Raw genomic sequence first — 27765 nt, 5'->3', positions numbered from 1 at the left:
GTAATCCCAGCACTTTGGTGAACCGAGGTGGGTGGATCACCTGAGGTCAGGAGTTCAAGACCAGTCTGGCCAACATGGTGAAACCCCATCTCTACTAAAACTACAAAAATAAGCCGGGCGTGGTGGCTGGCACCTGTAATCCCAGCTACTCAGGAGGCTGAGGCAGGAGAATCGCTTGAACCCGGGAGGTGGAGGTTGCAGTGAGCCAAGATCGCGCCACTGCACTCCAGCCTGGTGACAGAGTGAGACTCCGTCTCAAAAAAATAAATAAAAATAAAAAATAAAAAGAACTCCTCATCCTGTCCCTGAGTACAATTAAAAGACAAACTGAAAGAATCACAGATTTTTTTTAAGTTCCAGGGCTGGAATTTCAAGAATCAACAGAAAACTAAGAAATGTTCCTAAGCAGCCTAAAGAATGGTACTAACATGCCACAAATCAATCCCATACCTACTATTTGCTTTGCTATTTAAACATATGATTGAATTTTTATAGCTTCCACGGAGACTTTCTTCGGTGGTATTTCCGTGTGCTCTCTAGCCTCTATGTTCCTCTGGCATAGCACCAGATCCTCCAAGCACTAAAAATCAGACATATGGAATGTGAGGAATGTTTGATAACTATACTAACTTCAGAGATCAGCCCTTAGTCATAAACAAAAACGCATGCCCTTTGAGCTTAGACTCAAATTCAATTTGAAGCAAACATAAGTCATGAGGTTGAATGCTGGCAAAGTATGCAAGGTGAAGCGGGGTGGGCTGGGAAAACTCTAAATATAGTTCCCCATCACAGTGAAGACAAATACTGCTTCTTTATTTTAACTGAATGTGCAAAGCATTGCTTGGCTAAGTTTTAGCTTAGTAGCACCTGGGTTAGAAAAACAAACCATTAAAAAAATAAAATGTGGCCGGGCGCGGTGGCTCAAGCCTGTAATCCCAGCACTTTGGGAGGCCGAGATGGGCGGATCACGAGGTCAGGAGATCGAGACCATGCTGGCTAACACGGTGAAATCCCGTCTCTACTAAAAAATACAAAAAAAATAAAATAAAATAAAATAAAATGTGCTGTTTCCCAGTGCTTTCACAAACATCTCCTTATCAGGGACTCATCTTTATTTATCCTTTTCTATAGGTGCTAGTTCTGTTCAAGATTAATTAAAAGCAAAAAATCAAGTACAAAAAACGATGCTTTGAGGAATTGTTCTAGTCTAAAAGAGAACCAGTTGCAGCATGTTTACCACAATGGGATCACAATTTTTAAGGGAAAAAAAGTTACAAAAGAATTTTTGAGGCCAGGCATGGTGGCTCACACCTGTAAACCCAGCACTTTGGGAGGCTGACATGGGCAGATCATTTGAGCTCAGGAGTTTGGGATCAGCCTGGACAACATGACAAAACCCCATCTCTACAAAAAATACAAAAAATTAACCGGGTGTGGTGGCGTGTGCCTGTGATTCCAGCTACTTGGGAGGCTGAGGCGGGAGGATCACCTGAGCCCAAGAGATCATGGCTACAGTGAGCCAAGACCACACCACTGCACTCCAGCCTGGGCAACAAAGGCACGGTTTCAAAAACAAAAACAAAAACAGAAATAAATAAATAAATAAGAAATTTTGAAACTGCACAATTTATGCTAGATGTTAGATGATGTTAGATATGCTAGATGTTAGATGATGTTATGGAACTATTTTTTTAAATTTTCACAGGTACGATAATTATAGTCCTGTAAGAGAATATTTTTGTTCCTGGGAAATGTATGCTGAACTATTTAGGAGTGAAGGGTCATAATAGCTGTCTGTACCTTACTGTCAAATGTTACACTAAGAGAGAAAATATAGACATAAATAATATTTACCTTACATATACCATATATACTGGGAAATGTATGCCGAACTATTTAGGAGTGAAGGGTCATAATAACTGTACCTTACCTTCAAATGTTACAGCAAGAGAGAAAATATAGACATAGATATATTTATCTTACCTATACCACATATACTTGTAGAATATTACAGAGAGAGAGAAAGACAGCAAAAGAGAGAGAGAGGAGGAGGAGGAGGAGGAGGAAGAGGAAAAGGAGATAAAATTGGCAAAAAGTTAACTGTCAGATCTAAGAGCAGAATATATACAATGGTGTCCATTCTACTGTTTTCATTTTTTCTTATGTTTAAAAATTTTCAAAACAAAAATTGGGGAGGAAAAAATTCATTATTAAAGAACTTCCAGTAAACACTACGTAGATTTAATATATGTGCTTACCTACATTCCCTCTAGAAAATAGCAGAAAGGGGATTTTTAAAAAGGCATAAACACAAAAGGACAATGGGAAAGTCAGTGGATGAGAACAACAAAATTTGGGACAGTGGGGAGCAAACTGCGGTGTGGTAAGTGATTCAGCAGATGTGAAAAACAGAAAGCCTAGGTTAGTAACAGAGAAAGCCCAGCAGCAGATCAATTCATACTGCAAAAGTCTGAAATGGCTCAGGAATTCCAGCACCAAAGACTTCAGACAGAGGGTGTGACCATGGAGGACTCACCAGAAGTCTGTTAAGAAGCAGTCAGACCCCCCGCCTGCCTTTGCCCAACTTGCGCAGAAACAGAAGGTTTATTCTCTCGAAAGACTTAATCAGATGGGCTGTGGACTTCCAGGTGGCTGGGACTGCTAAAAGGAGTATCTTATTAAAAAGAGGGAGCATAAGAGAGTGTGCACACACTGAACAGCAAGCGTCCCAAGCCCTACTTCCATTACTCAGTTTGCAGAGCCCAGGAGCTGGGCTTACATATGTCAGGCGGGAGAATTGGAGGGTTTTCCTGGGAAAACTAACCAGACCAAGAGAAAAGAGCCACTGACATTAACATCTGGGAGTGCCTTAATGGAAACGCTGAGCCAGATCACTGCCACATGACTACCCCACCCACTAGTAGAGAGCTTCCAAACAGCTTTTTGTGCCTCATTCTTAAATATGACTGAGAGCTGTCTCAGTCAGGACAGGCTAGATAACACTGCAATAAAAAACAATACCAAAGTCTCAGTGGTTAAAAACAATAAACATTTACTTCCCATTCAAGCCAAGTCCAAAGTGGCTCTGGATGAATCCCTGGGCAGCTGGCCCCCACAGTGTGGAGCATTCCAGACTGCATCTTGGGTGCTTGTGGCATCTCCAATCTCGACACAAGCATCAATCACCCAAGTAGGGGAGATGCGCACATCACTTCTGTTTGCAATCCACTGGCCAAAACAAGTCACAAGGAGGCAGGGAAGTTAATCCTGTCTCCTGTGTCTGGAAGGAGTGAAGAACCAGAATGGTTGGTATTACTTATCTCAAATGCAAAAGCTAAGAATACTAGTCCCCCAAAATGAAAGCAGAAACTAAAACAACAATGAAAAAATAAAACTGAAGAATTCATTTCTTCAGAGATATTGAAGAAAACTTCAATTAGCATCTTCAGAGAGACAGAACAGGTTACCATCAAAATAGAAATATATGGCCAGGCACGGTGGCTCATGTGTGCAATCCCAACACTTTGGGAGGCCAAGTCAGGAAGATCACTTAAGCCTGAGAGTTTGAGACCAGCCTGGGCAACATAACAAAACCCCACCTCCACAAAAACAAAGAAATTTAAAAATTAGGCAGGCATGGTGGTGCATGCTTGTGGTCCCAGCTACTCAGGAGGATGAGGTGGGAGGATCACTTGAGCCTGGGAGGTCAGGGCTGCAGTGAGCTGTGACTGCACCACTGCACTCCAGCCTGGGTGACAGAGCACCCTGTGAGATGAGGAGGGGAGGGGAGGAGAGGAGGAGAGAGGAGGTAAATAAATACATACATAAATATTTGGAGGAGAGAATTTTAAAATTCCTGGAAATGAACAATATGATGGCAGAAACGATCTACTGACAAATTAAAAGATCAAGTTTAAAAAATTTCCCAAAGAGTAAGAAGGGAAAAGATAGGGAAAGTGAACAACCAATCTAGGAGGTCTAATAGCTGACTTGCATGAGTTCCAGAGAGAGAGAACGAAGTAAATACAAAGAGAAAAATATTATCAAAATACTAGTGCAAGAAAATTTCCCTAAACTGAATCTGAATGACACTGGTTTCTTGATCATATATGACCCACCTAGCACAATGGTTACAAAAGGCCTACATCAACGCCAACGCTGTGAAATTTTAGAACGTAGGGGCAAAAACAAAACCTAAAATCTTCAGAGAGGAATCAGGTCACAATGAGGGAACAAACAAATAACCAAAAAAAAAAAAAAAAAAAAAAAAAAAAAGCATCAGACTTCTCAAACACAACATTGGAAGCTACAAGTCAGTAAAGCAGTAACATCAAATTTTTACTCCAAATTACTTCCAACCTGGAATTACATCCCTAGCTAAAATATTAATCACATATGAGAGAATAATGGCATTTGTGCAGATGCAAAGCCTCAGTAAATCTATGCTCCCTTTCCAACGCAGCTCCACCAAAACAGAGAATAAACCAAGAAAACTGGAAGACACGACGCCAGAAAATGAGCACTCAACACAGGAAAATGACAAATGAAACCTGCAAGATGACAGTAAAGGAGGCCATTGGATGACAGTCTGCAGCAGTTACAGTGATTAACCAGGACAAACTGGAGATTAAGAACAGAAGGTGCAGGAGGTTCCAAACCAATAGAATACATAGCATGTTGGAATGTACTGAAAGGAGATTTATAATTCTGGCCGCAAATTGGTAATAGGAATATAGAGAAGTAAGCCAATGGAAAAAAGAGATGATTATTAACTACAGAGAAAACAAAAGGAAATGCAATCATAGTACACCAGATAGGTCATCCATGGATAATATTTACATAGTCATAAAAATGTAAACACAGACTACTGATTTCTTTACAAGGTGACAGAAAACACCAAGAGGATGAGGGGAGGGAAGCACATGTACATGAGGAAGGCAACAGTAAGAAAGCTGAGTCCTCAACCAGGGCGGGAAGTCAGTTCTCAAAATCCAAAGCTGAAAAGTCAAGATAGATAAAGTTATTTAAAAACACAGCAGCAAATACCAAAAGAAACTTTTAAATACGTAAATGTGGTTGACTCTAGAGAGAGTCAATCAAGTGTGGAGGAGAGTAGTGGGTCACAGGACGCCTGTCTTTGCTTTGGGAACCTAGTTGAGTGTTTGTTAATCATTTACAGATACAACTTTGATTAATGTAAAGTTTTAAAATCTTCCACTAAGTTTCCAATTTTAATTTTAAAAGTCAGAAAACTTTCCCTACCATGTTTATTTGCTGATTTCAAATTTACCTCTAAAGAAATCTCTTAAAATTTTAGTTACATTTGCTCAGAGATTATGTAAAGTATATTTTTCAGTACTCCAAAATACACAATATAAAAATATGAAGATATTACCAATATAGACTTTTAGTATAACTAAACTCTAGTGAATCTTAAATCAAATTTTGAAACATAAATATTATACCTTGTTCTTCTAACTTTCATTTGGAAATCCCAGTCAATATATTGTTAAAACACACCAAATAATATATATGAAAAGTATTCTATACAGAGTTAAATCACACCATAAATGTTCTCACTTTTATTTTTTACCCCTTGACCCTGTCTCCATGAGGCTAATTGGAAAGATTGAGTCTAATTAGAAAGAAAAGGCACATGCAGAAATGTCTGTAACCTAAGGCAGTTCGTGTTAAGAACCCTGTAAACAGTAGTACAAAGTAGAAATGAAGGTCATTGATTAGAAAAGCTAAGCTTCCTTATGGTTGCATCTGAAATAATGGATGTCACTGTAAGCTCTCATCAGTTACCTTCTCTCTTCATTTTTTCTTTTTCTTTCTTTTTTTTTTTTTTTTTTTGAGACGGAGTCTCGCTCTGTCGCCCAGGTTGGAGTGCAGTGGCGCGATCCTGGCTAGCTCCGCCTCCTGGGTTCACACCATTCTCCTGCCTCAGACTCCCCAGTAGCTGGGACGACAAGCGCCCGTCACCACGCCTGGCTAATTTCTTTGTATTTGAGTAGAGACGGGGTTTCACCGTGTTAGCCAGGATGGTCTCGATCTCCTGACCTTGTGATCCGCCCGCCTCGGCCTCCCAAAGTGCTGGGATTACAGGCGTGAGCCACCGCACCCAGCCTTCTCTTTTCATTTTACAAAGTGGAAAACCAAATTGATTTGAAGAAATTACATTTTCTAAATGTCATAATAGGAGACTGAGAGATGAGGATCACTTGAGGCCAAGAGTTCAAGAGCAGCCTAGGAAATATAGCAAGACTCTGTCTCTATTGAAAAAAAAAAAAAATTAATTAGCTAGTGTAGTCCCAGCTACTCAGGAGGCTGCGGCAGAAGGATCATTTGAGAAGTTCAAGGTTACAGTAAGCTATGACGGTGCTACTGCACTCCAGTCTGGCTGGCAGAGCGAGACCCTGTCACTTTAAAAAAAATACATAAACAAATCACAACATGATGACCATTTATTTCTCTTCCCTGTTATTTCTACCATGCTCTTGATAAATAGTATGAAAATCAATAGAAATGCAAAATCATGTCACAAAAGTGTATCTCAGCATCCCAGGCTTCCCAGGTTTCACCTTCAGGACTTTTACCTCTCTCTGTGCCAACCCTTTTGCAATACATGTTCCCAAACCTGCTCTCCTCAAAAGTGCTCTTCTGTTTACCCCACCCACTGTCCACGTACCCCACAGGCATCCTAATGACTGACTCCAAGACTTGAGAGCTGGCAAGTTTGTCCAAGGAAGCCCCTGAAACTGTCGTCAGGTGTCTGAAGAGTATGTTCGTGCAAGGCTGTGGAATGTTTTAGTTTATACACTTCGAGCCTCCGTGAGGCTGAACTGGTTAGCTGGACTCCCCACTATGACTCTAGGTGTCTGCCTCCTGAATCCGTTTTAAGACATATAATGGGTCAAGCATGACCCACTATTTTCTACAGTGGAAATCGATCTCTGGCAAAGGGCCCAGAAACTGTTATCTAATGCTTGTGCCTTTTTAAGTTAATAAGCATCTAGAATACTAATCGTCTCAGCATTATTTCTGCTATAGCTTTCTGTTCACTTTTCCCAACAAACCAACTATCCTTCAAGTAACTTGAATACCTACTACTTTCCAAATAAAAGCATCCTTTGAATTATACTGTTCTTTCGAAGCTCAAATTACTATCCATGAGAAATTATTGATTTATAGCACCTTCTCTACTTAGGTAAATGTCTACCTGATTGTTTATATTAAAGTAAGCTAGAAATCGGGTTTTCAAAAGTGTTCCTGCAATGAAAACATAATTTTACATGAATACTTATTTGATAATATAATTATTAGAAATTTAGTAATTCAATGGTTTGAGAGGAACTTGTAGCACTTTATTTAATGCTTCTTTATGCACAGTCTTAAATCTCTAAAATTACTTGCTTCCTTTAACATAAATACTATATTATATAAACAAATTAGGCTTATATGCATGAAGATATTCATCCTATTATTTAGGTATACCATGGTCATACCAAAATCATATTTTTTACAGGGTCTCTCTGATGGCCACCTAAAAATACAATGATTAAGAAAAACATGGCCAGGTGCAGTGGCTCACACATGTAATCCCAGGACTTTAGGAGGCCATGGCAGGAGAATCACTTGAGTCCAGGAGTTCAAGAATAGTCTGGCAACATAGTGAGACGCCACCTCTACGAAAAAAAAAAAATTCTTCTAAAAGCTTTGAGTCCGTGTTACAGCTCTTTTAGAATTCTTCTAGCAGGTTTTCCAGTCTTCGATAAATGTGTAAAAAACACATGAAGCATACTTGTCAGTCCTTCCTCAACTTTTAACAGCTTTATAGCAACACATAAAATTTCAAGGAGCATCAATAATGATTAAGTAAAATTAAAAGTTTCATGTGCCAATGATTTGTAAGTTTATACCTAACTGATCAATTCTGTTGATTTTATAACTTCTGAATGTTTTTTAAATATGCACATATGAATTTTAGAGGCTGGGCGAGGTGGCTCATACCTGTAATCCCAGCACTTTGGGAGGCCCAGGCGGGCATCCCGACCATCTGAGGTCGGGAGTTCAAGACCAGCCTGACCAACATAGAGAAACCCCATCTCTACTAAAAATACAAAATTAGCCGGGCGTGGTGGCGCATGCCTGAAATCCCAGCTACTCGGAAGGCTGAGCCAGAAGAACTGCTTGAACCCGGGAGGCGGAGGTTGCAGTGACCCGAGATTATGCCATTGCACTCTAGCCTGGGCAACAAGAGTGAAACTCTGTCTCAAAAAAAAAAAAAAAAAAAAAAAAAAAATTATAATACTATATGCCATAAAATGACATTTCATATTTAAAGACAGTTTTTAAACTCTTGTATTCACATGCCATAATTTAAAATCTTACTTCACTGAATGAGAATGGTATCTGTTGTCCTCATTTTTTCATTTTTATCCTTAACAATTTCTGCCACAGCCAGTGCACACAAAGGCAATGACACCCAGGGATGGAATGATTAGTTCCATCACAACTAAGTCAAGACACAGACATTGATGTGACCCCAACAAAAGTAAATAATGGAGTCTCCAAAATAAAGCTCTATAGTAAAGTTAAATACCCACTGCACAAGAAATCAGAGCATCTAGGTTCTAACCCCATCTCTACGAATAGCTTGCTGGGAGAGTTTTGACATTTAACAATCTGTCTGATTGCCAAGTTTCTTCTATAAAATGATAATGTTGACTCAAAGATCCAAAGTCAATTCATGCTCTAAAACTTAATGATTTTTTTAGGTTTTGTGACATTTCACGGTACACTGTAGTAATTTATATCTTATTTTCCCACTAATTTAGAAAAATGCCTAAATGATCCTTAATTGGCAATGGGTCCTAAGAATTTTGTTTTAAATCCCTGTTATCCAAAAGAGCCCTTTTGTATATCTGGCAGTAGATACAAGGATCTTTCTAAATCTTAAAAAAAAAAAAAAAAAAAAAAAAAAGTCAGCCAGGCACGGTGGCTCATGCCTGCAATCCCAGCACTTTGGGAGGCCAAGGTAGATGGATCACAAGGTTGAGAGATTGAGACTATCCTGGCCAACATGGAGAAACCCTGTCTCTACTAAAAGTACAAAAAAATTAGCTGGGCATGGTGGCACATGCCTGTAGTCCCAGCTACTCGGGAGGCTGAGGCAGGAGAATTGCTTGAACCCAGGAGGCAGAGGCTACCGTGAGCTGAGATTGTGCCACAAAGTGAGACACTGTCTCAAAAAAAAAAAAAAAAAAAATCACAGGTTTCCATTGCCAGCTACATAAAATCAAGGTATCTAGTCTGGCATTCAGGATACTCAAAATTTGACCTCAACTCACCTCCCAACCTTCATTTCCAGTGATTCCCTTTCCTGTTCCCAAAGCTACAGTCAAACTAAACATGTTTTTTCTAAGTGCACCAAAGTGTTCCATCACCCATGTTTTTTGTTTATGCCATTTATCTTTACCTAGACTGTTCTCTATCTCCACTAAGCCAAGTCTTACCTGATTATCAAAGCTACGGGGACCATCCATATAATTTATCACACAAACTGGAATAATTTTGACTAGAAAGATGTTAATTGGATGGGACATTAGGACATCCAGAGCAAACTGGGGCTGACGCAAGCAGACTGGGAGATATGATAGCTCCACGCAAAGCCCAACTCAAATGCACATCTATCAGAAATAATCCCTCTCTCCCGTAAATCTCTGCCACACTTTTCACGTGTATCTCTTCTCACTTATCATTTCTGCGTGTATTCAAACTATGTGTATAAAAGGCTTTATTCTCCCTAACTAGCTTGAATCATCATTATCCCCACAATGTGTAGCATACAGTAGGTTCTCAACAAATGTCTAATGGATGAATTATTTCCTAGGTATGTCTAACTCCAGTATATAAAATTAGGTTTCCTCAAATCAGCACGTGCCTTTTACAAATCAACACCCAAGTTCACACAGAGAAGAAACACACTCCGTGGCCATATGAAAGTTCTGTCTTCCTTAGAGATGTCCCATGTTCACAAACCACGGTGGTTTGTCCTGATGTGAAACTTCCGTGGTGCAAATGACAAATCCATATATGATGTCATACAGGCTGGGACAGAAACCATATTGCCCAACCACTTGGTGCCTTGGTAACAACTACATGTCTAAGCTCTGGTGCAAGATCTACAGAACTCTGTGCTTCTAATTTGTGAGGAGATAGTTCACGAAAAGCATTGTTTCAACTTAGAAGAGCTTTAGCTCTCAGGACACAGAGCTGAGAGATTACCTCTTTATCTAACAAGATTTTGACGACCCTGGATCCCAAAGTATTCGATCTTACCTTTCTTATGATATTGACTACCTTCTAGTTATATACTCTAGACACCTGAGGATCCAGGGCTGTAATCACTGATCTTTGTATACTTCAGAGTACACAGAGTAACAGACATCGTACATACTCAACAAATACTGGTTGAATTAATTTTAAAAACAAATGAGTAAATGACTCACGATTGTTCACCAACTAAGAAAGACTTCTCATGGTCCTGCTGAAGCATGTTTCAAATATACATGAACTCAGGCCTGCTTCACTCATGTATTCCAACTCCTTTATATGTAAAAAAATCCTGTGAGATAGACATAATGAGGCTCCACTTTACAAAACACTATGGTTCACAAAAGCGAGAAGCCCCGTCCAGAATGAACAGCAAAGTGACAGCCAGTTCTGAAATCGAGACATTCTGCCCACATAGGAGCACTGCAATGAACCTGACAGATATGGCACGTATATAAAGAAAACATTTACAAGTTCAATGGCTATTCTCATCCATGAATGCCACAGGCTACAGTGGACAAATGCCTCAAATGCCTTACCCAATTCTATCAATTTCCCTGAAATCAAAGAAGAGAAAAAAAAAGCTTTCATTAGCTGTGTCTTTCAGCCACTAGTACAGATAAACCTGGCTATATCTGGGGGAGGGAGGAACACAGATGAGAGAAAAAAAGAAAGTAGGACAAAATTAGAAGTAGAAAGATTTAATTTTTAAGTTCTCATTACTAACATAAGATCTCAATTTATTAAATTACATGTAGATACTAAAAGTATTATATCAGTGTAGCACTCTTCATCACAAGCACACAGTAAAATACAGCTAGATAAACGTATCGAGTTATTTTGGGGACTCCATAAAGGAGACACTTTGTCATCTGGAATGTCTACCTGAAGACAGACTCTTACTACAACAGAAAATCTTATGAACTAAACAAAACCATTTTTTAAAAATCAAACACTCTGATTTTTTGTCCAAGTGTATTTCATCACACCACATTCAAATTCCACAATATAAGATTTAGATGAAAAAGAAAAAGTTGCATTTGGTTACAGTCTTAAAGGTTCTTTGATTACCTATATAGTTTCTACATTCTTTGTAACAGTAATTAAATCTAAGCCTCAATGGGTTTCAGTCCTATTTGCTATGAGTCTGAAGGCATGAGAAGTATGTAGCATTTATATAACAGGAAATATCTAAAAGCATTCTGCTGAGATTTCCTTCCCCCACACCCCCTTCCACACCCATTCCTTAAACTGCCTTCAAAAGGCCTGCTGTGTTCTCTAAAAATTAAACACTAGTTACTAAAAGAAACAGTGTACCTATTTCTCAGCACATCTCCACTAAAGTTGTATTTAGCCTGGCTTAGCTTCTCAAGCCTAGCACCTGACCCTTAATGCTCAAATATTTTCATGTCCTAGAGGCCAAAGATGCTTTTCTGTTGTTATCAGGGTGGAATTTAGGAGGAAAGAAAAGGCTTCCCAACTCAGCTCTCCATTCTCCACACACCAAACCCCAGTCAAGAGGCCCTTCCAAAGCCCTGACATGAATGTGTCCCTGACACTCCAAGTCAGAAGAGGCCCTTGTACCTCGTCTACCCTCTCCAACCCCCTACTCCCTGTCCTACTCTCAAACCAGAATGTTTGTGTTATGCTAGAGGTAATGATTGTTAATCCAGCTCTTAAATGAGTCTAACATTTACTATTAGTTATTAGTACCTCTGCAGCAGTACTTATTACTATTAGTTATTATTAGTTATCACTACCTCTAGTTTACTAAATGCCTAAAATGTGCCTTTTCTACAGTATACCATTGGTCTAGTTACCTTATGGTAACCAGAATGTGGATGTCACTTAACTGGAGGCTGCCACATGGAATTGGCACCCAGCCAACTATATTTTGCCTGGCCTCTTGAAAACATGTGCCCATGTCCTCAGAAGTCAAGCACTGCCCACAAATACCCACAAGGCCTGGCTCCACAAGGAGCATCCTCATAACAGGTGAGTCAAGTAGGCCTGAACCCAATTCATTCCAGGACCCATACCCACAAGAAAGGACTTATTTTGCTGCTGCTGGTTTCAAAGCCATTCACATCACAAAGTTTTCCTTCAATAGTGTAAACTGTCTAAAGAGCTTCCCAAATTATTTTTAGCTTTTTTTTTAAAAAGGTAGGATTTCCTTAGTTCTAACTTTCTCTGCCTTTTGAAGATCAATTCTTAATCTCTTTTCTGTGCCACTATTTAAAAAAAAAAATATATATATATATATATATATATATATATATACACGCACACCAAATCACATAATGCAGGGGACACTGACCTACATTAAGTCATAACATTTTCCAAGTAAAATATCAGGGAGCTTAAGATCGTGCAAACTTCTTAAATGAAATCAGAGCAGAAGGCAAATCTCTTACATGGACCTTCTTAACTGCTGCTCACAGAAATTATTTTGTCCAAAGTGCAAGAGAGAATTTTAATTTCAGTTCCATTTTCTCATTATCCTCAAAAACTCTTAATAGTACCATTTTGTTAAATTGAGTCAATCCCAACTGAATAGAGTAATTCAAGAACTTGACTCAATTGTCCATAGGAATACTAATTTCATTTTATCTAAAATTAATATAACCTGGAACATTAAAGCTAGCCACTCCCATTAATCTTGCCACCTTATTTGATGATTCAATTCTATCTATAATTATGTTATACAATTTAAGGCACCCAATAGTTAGATCACAAATCACTTTTGTATTATGACCTAGAAAATACCACCATCTCTTCACAAAATTGAAACTTCTAAATTAAATTTAATAATTTTGAGCACCATCCACATACAATAACACAATCAAGACAAAGGGTACTTCAAAGTAATTTAGCAATGACCTGTAACGTAGGTCAAGTCAAACAACCAAAATGAAACATAAAGGAAATAAAGACGGATCCTAAATTACACTGAGGTTATGCCCCAAACACTCATTGGTAGTCAGCTGTTTTGCACTCAGGTTATTCATTTGGTGATGCCCCCAAACCAGACCACAGAAGTCTCAACCTCACAGCTTATCTAAATAAAGTTCTCTGCATCCTCCCTATCACGTGACCAGTTTGTTTACTGGACTGATTTGTTGTTCTGTTCTTACTATCCCCTGTGGCTATGGTCTCTGGGCTTCTCTTCTAGTGGTGAAAGAACAGATTTCTCAGCTTCCAGCTACATTCCACTGATGGATGGCTATTCCCGTAGCCGAGGGCAGGGATGAGCTGGCAGTGTGGGGTGCGGACTAGAAAGGGTGAGGAGCTACTGGCAGTCAACATCACCTTGGCACACTTTAAGTACTACACATCTCCCACAACACTTATTTTCTAATCTCTCTGGGGCCACATGAATGGGTCTGCCTGCTTTCCTTTTCCTGTTGCCACTTTTTAACAGTTCCAGTTTTTCCCCTTTAGGGGTTCACTGAAGAAAGTCTTATAGCTTTGCTCTACCCTCTTTTTGTCCCTAATGGAAATCGCTGTTTTATCTCAAAGTTTTTTACTACTAGGCACTCATGTAAAAGGGTTCCTTCCTTTGAAGTCATCTCATCTCACCAAGGCACCAGAGACAAGAACAAAAATGGAACACCAGGAAATAAAGATGCTTCTTGGAACACAAAAGAAAGATGAATACATTAGAAAAGGTAAAGCCCTTGATAGGGCCTTGGGATCGTGGATGAGACCGTAAGTACACACTCTAGAATAACCACATAACCACTAACCTAGATTAACCAGACAAGGGGGAAATGATAATGACGATGCTGGAAGGGGAAGAGGGGCCTCTGTGGGAAGAAGGAATGGGGTGAGAAGAACGGTTGAATGATACTATAATGGTAATTTCTCATGAGTCAGACAACCTAAAATTCCTGCAAAAAAACAGCTGTCAAGATGCAGATCAGAAAAGAGGGAAGATGAACAAATGTCAGTTAAGGAGCAGCTGGAGTACAAGGTGCCACAGAGTAAAAGGTAGACTTCATTGTTTTTTTTTTGTTTTTTTTTTTGTTTTTGAGACGGAGTCTCGCTCTGTCGCCCAGGCTGGAGTGTAGTGGCCAGATCTCAGCTCACTGCAAGCTCCGCCTCCCGGGTTCCCGCCATTCTCCGGCCTCAGCCTCCCGAGTAGCTGGGACTACAGGCGCTGCCACCTCGCCCGGCTATTTTTTGTATTTCTTAGTAGAGACGGGGTTTCACCGTGTTAGCCAGGATGGTCTCGATCTCCTGACCTCGTGATCCACCCATCTCGGCCTCCCAAAGTGCTGGGATTACAGGCTTGAGCCACCGCGCCCGGCCGACTTCATTGTTAATAGGGAATACTACTAAGAGTCTAGGAAGAGTTCAATAAAGACAATAAAACGCTGGTGATGTTTGCTGAAGGAAAGTGATGGCAGGAAGAGGCAAAGAGCATTTATTTTTTGGAAGGGCAGTCCTTGCTTTGCGTGGTAGTGCTGCACCATAAAAATTACCTTGCAAGATGAACTCATGCAAAGTAATTTTAATAATTATGAGAAAAGAGTATAATTATTCTGACCTTTGAGAATTTTTATCAAAACATTTAAAATTCTCTATAAGTGTATAGGCAAATGAAAAATATAGTAAAAATAGTATTTGGTACATTGCAATTTAAAACATTAGAAACATTGAGAATCAGGGTTTATTTCTTTGTAAAAAACTAATTAGGGGTAGTTTGAACAGGGTTTGCCTTCTTTGTTGTATAATTTACAATACAGAGCAAGTATCTTTTCTATATCTTAACTAGTTGCAGTACTCCTTCCTAAGTTTGGATTCACTATCAACAATTTTATTCTTTGTACTTTCAATGTCATGTATTATCTCTTTTAAAGTGAAGACATTTGGTAGCATCACTTCCCCTGAGACATCTCCATCCTTCCTCATTTATGCTGAAAAATTTGCCCTCACTAAGTTCCTATGAGTACACATCTGAAGTCTTTCAAATGGTGGAACATTCACAAAGTCAACTATACTTAATGTGTTGCTTAATGACAGAGATACACTTTGAGAAATGTGTGATTAGGTGATTTCACTGTGCGGACCTGATAGAGTGCACTTACACAAACCTATAGGTGTAGCCTACTACACACCTAGGTCATATGGTAAGGCCTTTTGCTCCTAGCCTGCAAACATGTACGGCAAGATATTGTATAGAATACCGCAGGCAACTGTAACACAATGGTATTTGTGTATCTAAACATAGAAAAGGTATGTAAAAATATGGTATTCTAACATTATGGGACCACTGTTGTATATGCAGTCCGTCCTGACTAAAATGTCCTTATGCAGCGTGTGACTCTGTTTCTTCTGTAACTCTATGTTCAATTCGAATTCTGCAAGGTTATCTGCACAGTGTGGTAAATGTAGTGCCACACTGCACACACATTACTCACTGTTACTTCCTGCTATGATGCTTAACTGTTTTCTAATGCATGCTTTATGTCATATTTCTTCCAAAATTCAGCTACAGAAATGCATAATCTCTACTTGTAGCATCAATAATCTGTCTGAAACTCCATCTAAGATAACAGGCCTTAAAAGCCCAAATAACTCCTTGGTTCACCGGCTGGATTAATGAAGTTTCTGATTGTAGTAAAAAGCAAATTTTCGCATTTTCTTTCAAGTACTCAAGAGAACTGGGGTGACTCGCAGCATTATCTAACGGCAGTAGTTGTGCTCTAAAAGTTAAAATTATTTTGCCAACCTCTGGACAAAAACAGCTGAAACAAGTCTTGGAGCAATGGCGGCCCAGGATCTTTTATGTGCGTGCCAGTGACGGCTGAGACGCCTGCTTCATGATTAAGGGTTTTTTCCTAATGCTCTAGGATTCTCAGACAGATAAGCATAGGTTTTATTTTAAAGTTACCTTTTGTGTCGTCTCCTAATAAAAGAGCTGCTCTATCTTTAACTCCTTAAAGCTGCTTCTCGATCTTACATCTTCTGTGGCACAAGCTCCTGATGGAGTTGCCTTACAGCTTACCTCATCAATATTAACTATTTGAGGATCGTTATCATCACCCGCCGTAAATAATCCTTGGAATCTGGATGCAAATTTCCCACCAGCATCTTTCTCTGTGCTACAGCTTCACCTAACAGATTAATCAATTCACGCCAACTTCTGAATGATGAAGCTAGTCTTTACTGGTAGAATTTCCTCAATCTCAGTGTAATTACTATTTTCTTTCAATGTGGCAACTAACTTCAATACTTTGACCTTAATGCTAACCAAACTGATTGGGATTTTTTTCAATACAGGCTTCAATCCAAAGTAAAAGTAATACTCCATTTTAGCCATAAGCAGCTTTCTATTCCTGGTAAAATTTAAACTAAAACATAGTACGTGATTTTACAGTTTTTTATATTCATACGACTGATGCAATATGGTTCATACCACTGCTTCATGCAGGCCTACCTCTCATCCCATATTTGCTTTGATATCCATATTTTCAAATCTTCTGATCACTTCCAATTTCACTTTCAGCATTTATCACCTTTCATTTCTTTGCTGCACTTTCATCTTTGTTGGCCAATTCGTCTTTCAACTATTCATTCTTATAAAATGTTACGTGGGCTTATCAGTAGGTGATGCAAAGAGGCAATACAACTGCATACTTTGCTGTCTGTGTATGAACTGAATAACAGATGAACGGTGACAAATTACTGATAGAGTCGAAAAAGAAATGAGATGTGTCACTGATCATGATGCACATTTGTTACTTATGCAGGATTTGTGGACTGAAGGGCCAAAAGCAAAGTTTGTACTGTATGCAGTTAATAAACTGTGGAAGGTGAAATTTCAATCATGTTGCTGGGGGACTGGTGTCATTTAAGTAAACCATCATAACTGACATATGTGCACATCAGAATCAGGCAAAGTGAGGAATGCCTTATTTCATTCCAATACCTGCTCAAAAATTAGTTTAGGCCAATTTGAGCTAAAGATTTTCAATTTTTATTGAAATAATGAAACTTTAGGGAAAAGTAGATCCCTACACTGTGATCAAATATGGACAAATTCATTATACAAATAAGGCATATGAGAGGAGCAAAAGGAGTTATAAATTTTTGCTTTGAAATACATTACTCCATAAAATTAATGTGTTGTGATCAAAAATTTTTTTAAAAACATAAGTTCAGTCAGGTGCAGTGGCTCATGCCTGTAATCCCAGCACTCTGGGAAGCTGAGGCAGACGGATCACCTGAGCCAGGAGTTCAAGACAAGGCTGGGCGACATGATGAAAACTGGTCTCTACTGAAAATACAAAAAACTGCCCAGGTGTTGTGGCGCATGCCTGTAGTTCCAGCTACTCAAAGCCTGAGGTGGGAGGATCACCTGAGCTCGGGAAGTAGAGTCTGCAGTGAGCCAAAATCTCGCCACTGTACTCCAGACTGGATGACAGAGTGAGACCCTGTCTCAAATAAATAAATAAATAAATAAATAAATAAATAAATAAATAAATAAGCAAGAAAGAAATTCTGAGAGAAGAATTTGAGTAGCAGCAGTAATGGCAGCTGTGCAAAGTCAAATCTCCCAACACCTTCTCCAAAAATATAAAGACAATTTTAAAAAGCAAGAACAAGTGGGACTACATAAATCCATGCCTAGTCAGAAAACAAGGGTAATTTCAAATTACCTGTAAGTAAAAAAGTGAACACCAAATTCTAGTGAACTACTATCAGTTCTGCTGTAATATCTGTTTTAAAAACACAAAATTTGGTGTTCAAATGTGATTGATATATTAGAGAACAATCTTAACAATTTAATAATGAGAATTTTGCATGTCTTTGTGGGTATTTTCATCTGCTGAGATACTAGGTGAATGCAGAAAACTGCACCCAGCAGAACCAAGCTGGCAGGAATAATACACAAAACACACACAGGCACATGCACACGGCACACCTGGAGCACCTGCCAGCCACCTTGGCTTGCCACAGGCATTGTGAGCCACACCCATCCATCTAGTGCTAACTTTCCATCTGACATAAAATAAACCTGCCTGCATCATTTCAAAATAAATCACACGCTACAGTCTCCTTCCTATGCCCACTCCCACAAGCAAACTTCCCATCTTTTCCAAGGTAGAGTGCCATGTTTACTGGAATGTTAATGTATTTCTAATGATTTAACATGGGTAAAATGGTACTACAGTTTTTACTAGGTTTCTGTATTTTTTTTAATGTGTCATTGATGCTTTGAGTGTTGTGACTTGTTATGAGCTGACTTGTGTCCCCCAAAATTCATGCACAAGTCCTAACCCCCAACATGATAACCTGAGGTTTAACTGTGTTTGGAAATAGGGCCCTTAAAGACATAATTAAGGTCAAATGAGATGATATAGGTAGGCCTAATCCAGATTGACTGGCATTCCTGTAGGAAAAGGAGATCTGGACACTGACTCACAGAGAGGAAAGACCATGTGAAGACACAAGGAGAAGACAGCATCTGCAAGCCCAGGAGAGAGGTCTCAGAAGAAACCAACCCTGCTGACACCCTGGTCTCAGACTTCCAGCCTCCAGAACTGTGACAAGATACATTTCTGTTGTCTAAGCCACGCAGTCAGTGCTACTTTGATATGGCAGCCCTACAAACTAATACACACCCCAAACCTCATTTTTCCCATAAGTGCTATGGTTTTTATTGTGCAATTTTGCATAGTACAATGATTTTCAAGAATGCATATGCCGCATTATAACAGAACTGACTGTATATCTCAAGTTTCTGCTATAAGCCCTAACAGGAACAAGAGTATACAGAGAAAAATGGAAGGGAAGAAATAAGGGGGTGTTACATGTGGTCCTAAGATTGATCTAAAATCACTCCCTAAAAGACAAAGTCCATCTAAATGTGAAAATACTAAGGTGAGATGGAGGAAAGGGGGGAAGGTGCATCACTGCATACTATAGAAAAGGAACTTAAAAATACACTTTGGGACTCTAGGAGACAGTCCCTTGGAAAGGCAACTGTTTGGGAGAAAACAAAGTAGTCAGAAAAGGAGACCTTCTTTGAAAACTGCATGGTAAAGAAAAAAGAAGAAAAGGGGAAATTCAGAAGACAGTGGAAAAAAAAAATTTAAGTGACACAGCCGGGTGCGGTGGCTCACTCCTGTCAACCCAGCACTTAGAGAGGCAGACGCGGGTGGATCACAAGGTCAGGAGATCCAGACCATCCTGGCTAACACGGTGAAACCCCGTCTTTACTAAAAACACAAAAAATTAGCCAGGCATGGTGGCGGACGACTGTAGTCCCAGCTACTCAGGAGGCTGAGGCAGGAGAATGGCGGGAATCCGGGAGGCGGAGCTTGCAGTGAACCGAGATCGCGCCACCGCACTCCAGCCTGGGCGACAGAGCGAGACTCCGTCTCAAAATAAATAAATAAATAAATAAATATATAAAAATTGAGTGACACACAAGTCCTTTCCCCTTCCCATTTCTGTAAAGCATCCAGTAAAGCAACCACTAGAGGACACTGCCAGAAACCTGGCAGACATCCCTCAACAGACCAAAGTTAGCACCACGGGGAATGGAACCAAGAGACGTCATCACGTGCCCCCTGACACGGTATGTCAGGACACAAAATCACGTCCAGGGTCCATCTCCCAAAAATGCATGACCTGGATCTAATGTTTAAATATCAGACAAACACGAACTAAGGAAACAAATAAATGATCTGTGTTCTTCAAAAATGTCAAATTTATGAAAAACAAACACTGAGAAAATCATCCAGATTAAAGGGTAACAAAAAGACATCACAACTACATAAAACAGGTAAGCCTGAATTGGATGTAGACCGGGGAAAGAAGGTCCTATAAAGGACAGTAGGGGACAATCTTGCCCAATTTGAATAAATATATAGATCATTATAGTGTGATCACGTAAGTGAATGCCATTGTTTTGAGGTGAAGGGTATCATATCTGCAATTTACTCTAACACGGTTCAGAACAAAAATTAATGAGTATAAGGGAAGATATGTGTGTGTGTGTATAAAGGGCGGGAAGGAAAGAGGGCGAGAGAGAGAATGACAATGTCAACATGGTAAAATATTAACATTTGAAGAATCTGGGTAAAGGGTAAATGAGAATTCTTTGCCCTCTTTTTGCAACTATACTGTAAGTATGAAATTATTTCCAAATAAGAAAAAAGAGCAAAAGATAAATTGTACTTAGCCTTCCAATGTGTACTTTCTGGTCAAGTCTTTAATTCATTCACTGAGAACAGTGAGGCCACTGCAGAGTAGACGGGAGAATAAAGAACAAAGGTGCTGGGCGCGGTGGCTCACCCAGCAGTTTGGGAGGCCAAGGCGGGCGGATACCCTGAGGTCAGGAGTTCGAGAACAGCCTAGCCAACATGGTGAAACCCCGTCTCTCTAGCCAGGCCTGGTGGCGCACGCCTGTAATCCCAGCTACTTGGGAGGCTGAGGCAGGAGGATCCCTTGAACCCAGGAGGAGGAGGCTGCAGTCGAGATCACACCACTGCACTACAGCCTAAGCGACAGAGTGGGACTACGTCTCAACAAAAAAAAAAAAAAAAAAGAACAAAGGGCCAGGCACAGTGGCTCACGCCTATAATCCCAACACTTTGGGAGGCCAAGGTGGGTGGATCACCTGAGGTCAGGAGTTCGAGGCCAACCTGGCCAACATGGCAAAACCCATCTCTACTAAAAATATAAAAATTAGACGGGTGTGGTAGCTGACACCTGTAATCCCAGCTACTCAAGAGGCTGAGGCAGGAGAAGAGCTTGAACCTGGGAAGTGGAGGTTGCGGTGGGCCGAGATCGCGCCACTGCACTCCAACCTGGACAGCAAAGCAAGATTCCATCTCAAAAAACAAAAATAAGAAAGAAAAAGAAAAAAAAACAATACAATGGAATTGGAAAATCACAAGTGACCATCTTAAAATCTCAATTCAGAAAACTTTAAAAATATTATAAACTTGTAAAGTAATCAGGCTCCATAATATAGACTGAAAAATCTCGATTTAAAACACCAACTTTAACAGATAGAACAGGAAAAAGGTACTACCACTTCTTCTTACAGGGCATCTTGGCTCAATGACTCTGAGTGGATTCTCTATTAGCATAAGGCACTCACATACAGAAAAGGACTAAGTGAAAAGTCAGCATTACTGTATACGACATTTTCTTAAAGTACATCTTATGACTTTAAAGTACATGTAGTCCAACCAACTGCTAACAGGGAGAATAATGGAGTGACTCTTAACATAATCTCATTCCAATACCAGCACTCTACACAGGCACCATTTTCACCCCTATACCATTATAGTATTGTCCAAATTCGTCTCCTCCCTCCAGTCATGCTGCCTTTCAACCTCTCCAGCAATACTCTTCCAGATTCTTCATTCTAAAATACCCCTTCCACATCACACTCCTTTAGCAAAACCCTTCAAAAAATATTTATAACATAAAGCATCAGGTTCAAGTTTCTTACTCTCAATATCCAAGACATCCTATCATTTAGTCTTCAGCTTCTTTTTCAAACTTCTTCTCTCATCTCCCTTCTGCCAAAACTGGCCACCACGTCTCTGCTGACCCCTAGCACTTTGCCTGCCAATCCTCAAAGCCAAAGGTGAGGCCAGCTGACTGCAAGAAGCCTGTCCTCACCACCTCAACTCTCTCTCTCTCTCCTCAGAAGATGAAGTCATTAGAACTAGATGCAAATAAATAAGTAGTAAGGCCGCCCTACCAAGTTCTAACTTTTCTAACTTTTTCCTTCATGTTTGAATGTCAATTATCTAACTTGCACCCACAATGTCCCTCCTTCCTCTCATTGTTTTTATTGCTCCTGCTTTGTAGGTGCGCTAGCATGTGCTTATTCTACAATACAACGGGACAGAATAGCTGCGAGAACAAGGCAGTGTCCAAGGAATTTAGTGCTTAAAGAAGCATGAAAGCAAAACCAGCGCTGAAGGATTGATATCTGCGGTCTGAGAGAGGGGCCAGAGTCCAGGTTAGGCAGCAGAGCAGTTCTGAGTCCAACCCACAGACGGGCATTGTGCTTGCAGCATACTGTCACTGGCTATATGACGTATCTGCTATTCTCCTAGGCTCCACAACTGCAGGTAGGGGAATGTGGGGGATGGCTGCAAGAGGGTGAACATTAGCAAATAATGCTACCATAGACAGAAGAATGAGCTTCATCTTAATCCAGTTCAAATTATTAAAATTTATAATGAGATAAATCCAAATTTGTGAAACGTTGCCACACCTTCAGACACAGTGGTAGAGTCTCTATGCAAGATGTAGCCATTTGGTTATAGAAATGTAGATCCTGCTGGTGAACGCAGAAATCCAACACCAGGAAATCACAAGGTTGTGCCTGACCCTTCCCTCCTCATTCAGGACAAGGATTTCAGGGTCATTACGAGATATTCCCTGGGGATCATGACCTTCAGGAGTGGCACATAACCCAAATACAGTTTTCACAAGTCAAGGTGATCACAGTAACACATTTTGAGCAGGTATCACTGGATCCTCATAATAAGCCTTTGACTAAGGTCCTTCTATAACCCCTACTGTACAGATAAGGAAACTGAGGCCCAGAGAGATTAAGTAACTTGCCTGAAATCACACAGCCAGTGAAAGGCAGAGCCAGGATTCCAATGCAGGCAGTCTGTTTGTCTCCAGAGTCCACAATAAACTCAACGACTACAAAAATACAGATGTGCTTAAAAAGATCAAAAAAGTTATGCATTCTAAAAATTAACCCAGAAGTATAATATTTTAACTGCAGTTTCTTAAATGCAGCCTAATTTAAAAGGAACTAAATGATGAATTAAATTTGGGGATTTTTGTTTGTTTGTTTGTTTGTTTGCTTTTTAAAGCTAGCAATTCATTGTTAAAAGAGCAAGTCCACTAATCATGACTATTTGGGCCAGGCACAGTGGTTCATGCCTGTAATCCCAGCACTTTGGGAGGCTGAGGTGGGTGACTGCTTGAGCTCAGGAGTTTAAGACAAGTCTGGGGAACATGGTGAAACCCCATCTCTATAAAAAATACAAAATTAGCTGGGCATGATGGCGCACACCTGTGGTCCCAGTTACTCAGGAGCCTGAGGTGGAAAGATCACTTGAGCCCAGGAGATCAAGACTGCAGTGAGCCGTGATTGCGCCACTGCACTCCAACCTGGGTGACAGAGAAAAACCATGTCTTACCAAAACAAACAAACAAACAAACAAACAGAAAAAGACTACTTCCAGGGCAATAATAATTACTAAAAACTGACATTTCAATTGTTAGTTAAAATAACACATTAGTACGGTATGAATATTTTTCTTTAATAACAATATTTTTTAAATGGCACATATTTTAAATGTTTAACTATTTTAGTTACACGTATGAATTATAGTGGCTTTTTAAACCAAAATGAAGTAAACACAAATTAAATATTTATAACATTTTAGCCAGATTACCAAATGTATCTGGTATGTGACACAGTCTTCACATTCCTTCACCTGAGAGGCAGTGAAGCAAAGAGGACTAAGTCCAGGCTTTGAAGCCCTACTTGAATCTCCTGTTCTGTAATCACAGATAAGGTATTTAACCTCTTTGAGCTTTGGTTCACTCAGTTATTAAATGGGTATAAATAACATCAACAGCCTGAAAGTCCTAAAAATAAAAATATATAAGACCATGTGCAGTGGCTCACACCTGTAATGCCAGCACTTTGGAAAGCAGAGGCAAGAGGATAGCTTGAGGCCAGGAGTTCAAGACCAGCTGAGGCAACATGAAGAAACTCTGTCTCTACAAAAACTACATATATTTTTTTAGTTAGCTGGGTGTAGTGTGATGTACCTATAATCTCAGCTACTACAGAGGCTGAGGCAGGAGGATCACTTGAGCCCAGGGATTCAGGGCTGTAGTAAGTTGTGTTCACACCACTGTACTCCAGCCAAGGTGACAGAGCAAGAACCCAACTCTTACTTTTATTTATTTATTTTTTTTTTTTGAGACAGAGTCTCGTTCTGTCACTCAGGCTGGAGTGCAGTGGCACAATTACGGCTCACAGCAACCTCTGCCTCCTGGGTTCAAGCAATTCTCCTGCCTCCTGGGTTCAAGCGATTCTCTTGCCTCAGTCTCCCAAGTAGCTGGGATTACAGGCACCCGCCACCACACCTGGCTAATTTTTTGTATTTTTAGTAGAGACAGGGTTTCACCATGTTGGCCAGGCTGGTCTTGAACTCCTGACTCAGGTGATCTGCTGCCTTGGCCTCTCGAAGTGCTGGGATTACAGGCGTGAGCCACCACGTCTGGCCAAGACCCCAACTCTTGAGAGCAAAACTACATGTACATGTGCACACACGTATGTGCTTTTTTTTTTTAAGTTTTACTTCTTCACTTTTTTTTTTTTTTTTTTTTAAGAGGCAGGGTCTTGCACTGTTGCCCAGGCTGGAGTGCAGTGGCACGATCTCGGCTCACTGCAACCTCCGCCTCCTGGGTTCAAGTGATCCTCCCACCTCTGCCTCCCAAGTAGCTGGAAGTACAAGCGCACACCATCAGGCCAAGCTAACTTTTTTTTTTTTGTAGAGACAGGTCTCACTATGTTACCCAGGCTGGTCTCAAACCCCTGAGCTCAAGCATCCATCCCTCCTCAGCCTCCCAAAGTGCTGGGATTACAGGCGTGAACCACCATGGCGCGCTATATATTTTTTAAATATACATAGAACACCAGACCCAAAAGAAGAACTTAATAAATGTTAAATCCTTTTCTTTCTTATGAGAAACAAGGACAGATACATTGTCTCTGTGCATCTGTAAGTCCACACTACACTGATACTTTCCAGAATCCAAGAGATAAGCAATGTTTCTCCATACCCACTTTCGGTTATGAAACTCTGAGGTTAACAAATCCCAATTCTAGATTCCAATGTATATGGAGGCTTATATAAAATGTTTACTCTAAAATTTAATTTTTAAAATTGTTTAGTTTTTCAGCATGGTACTGGTACCAAGACAGATATATACACCAGTACAACAGAACAGAGGCCTCAGAAGTAACACCACACATCTACAACCATCTGATCTTTGACAAGCCCAACAAAAACAAGAAATGGGGAAAGGATTCCTTATTTAATAAATGGTGCTGGGAAAACTGGCTAGCCACATGTAGAAAGCTGAAACTGGATCCCTTCCTTACACCTTATACAAAAATTAATTCAAGATGGATTAAAGACTTGAATATTAGACCTAAAACCATAAAAATCCTAGAAGAAAACCTAGGCAATACCATTCAGGACATAAGCATGGGCAAGGACTTCATGACTAAAACACCAAAAGCAATGGCAACAAAAGCCAAAAAAGACAAATGGGATCTAATTAAAGAGCTTCTGCACAGCGAAAGAAACTATCATCAGAGTGAAAACGCAACCTACAGAATGGGAGAAAATTTTTGCAATCTACCCATTTGACAAAGGGCTAATATCCAGAATCTACAAAGAACTGAAACAAATTTACAAGAAAAAATCAACCCCATCAAAAAGTGGGCAAAGGATATAAACAGACACTTCTCAAAAGAAGACATTTATGCAGCCAACAGACACATGAAAACAATGCTCATCATCACTGTTCATCAGAGAAATACAAATCAAAACCACAATGAGATATCATCTCACACCAGTTAGAATGGCGATCATTAAAAAGTCAGGAAACAACAGGTGCTGGAGAGGATGTGGAGAAATAGGAACACTTTTACACTGTTGGTGGGAGTGTAAATTAGTTCAACCATTGTGGAAGACAGTGCAGCGATTCATCAAGGATCTAGAACTAAAAATACCATTACTGGGTATATGCCCAAAGAATTATAAATCATGCTACCATAAAGACACATACACAAGTATGTTTATTGCGGCACTATTCATAATAGTAAAGACCTGGAACCAACCCAAATGTCCATCAATGACAGACTGGATTAAGAAAATGTGGCACATATACACCATGGAATACTATGCAGCCATAAAAAAGGATGAGTTCATGTCCTTTGTAGCGACACGGATGAAGCTGGAAACCATCATTCTGAGCAAACTATCGCAAGGACAGAAAACCAAACACCACATGTTCTCACTCATAGGTGGGAACTGAACAATGAGAATATTTGGAGACAGGGCGGGGAACATCACACACCGGGGCCTGTCGTGGGGTGGGGGGGTGGTGGAGGGATAGCATTAGGAGAAATACCTAATGTAAATGACAAGTTAGTGGGTGCAGCACACCAACATAGCACACAAACCTGCATGCTGTGCACATGTACTCTAGAACTTAAAGTATAATAATAAAAAATGTTTAGACTTAAAATCTTTAAAAAAAAAAAAAAACACCTAATACTATATAATGACATCAATGTACAATGTAAAACTCTGATTTTGAGATTAAAATTGATGAACTTGGCTTCTGTGATGACCGTGAACTCTGCTTAAGATGGAAATCTAACTCAGACTTTGATTTTGAGATTAAAATCTACGAACTTGGCCTCTGATGACCTGAACTCTCTGTAAGATGGAAATCTCTTCACCTAAACTACTGATGGCAAGCGATAGGACCAGATGATACTTAGTAGTTTCATATAGCAAAATAAGGTTTTAAGTCTCTTAACAAACAGGAATAGATCCAAAAACATGGGCAGCTTAACTGGGGAGGTACAGAGTTCATTCTTCTGAAGTACTCAATGAGGGCAACAGGCTTGCAGGCCAGGACCTCTCACTCCCTGTCCAACCTAAGAACCAAAACACTGTCACTGGACCTACGCCTATCAAATGGCCCTTTCTAGGTATGTTCAGTTTCTCAACCTCAAAGACGTCCCAGGAGAACCCCATAGCTAGTAAATCCCAGCATCCCCGAAGCCTCCTGGGCACCCTGTACTACTGGGTAACAAAGAAGCAGATGAAGAGAAATCCCAGGTTAAAGAAATGTTTGAGCTAACCAATGAAAAAGAAATGACTGAATGAGATCATTGTTTTGCAACCCCATATTAATTCATGGATCTAGACAGTAGATATCAGTGGCTGCTAACATCTCAGACACTGTGTGCTTTCAAAATGTTCGTATACATATATTCTGAATGTGAGCAAATCTCTAGATCCACTATCAATTTACAAAAAATACGAATTTGCACAATGGGGATTCTATCAGCCAAAAAACAAAAGAGAAGCTATGGATTAAAAAAAGACTTAAAGATTTTTTTTTTTTTTTTTGAGATAGAGTTTCGCTCTTGTTGCCCAGGCTGGAGTGCAATGGCGCAATCTTGGCTCACTGCAACCTCCGCCTCGCAGGTTCAAGCAATTCTCCTGCCTCAGCCTCCTGAGTAGCTGGGATTACAGGCATGTGCCACACCCAGCTAATTTTGTATTTTCTGTAGAGATGGAGTTTCTCCGTGTTGGTCAGGCTGGT

General features: G+C 40.0%; 1 protein-coding gene across 1 annotated transcript in view; it reads right to left on the bottom strand.

Moving 5' to 3' along the window:
* Positions 1-27765, bottom strand: part of WWC2 (WW and C2 domain containing 2) — a 228885-nt gene that overhangs the window by 143661 nt on the left and 57459 nt on the right. The gene's annotated exons all lie outside the window — the stretch shown is intronic.

The sequence above is a fragment of the Theropithecus gelada genome, chromosome 5, assembly GCF_003255815.1.
Source record: "Theropithecus gelada isolate Dixy chromosome 5, Tgel_1.0, whole genome shotgun sequence".
NCBI lineage: Eukaryota > Metazoa > Chordata > Mammalia > Primates > Cercopithecidae > Theropithecus > Theropithecus gelada.
The sequence above is the reverse complement of the archived record's forward strand: the minus strand, read 5'-3'. Positions and strand labels throughout refer to the sequence as shown.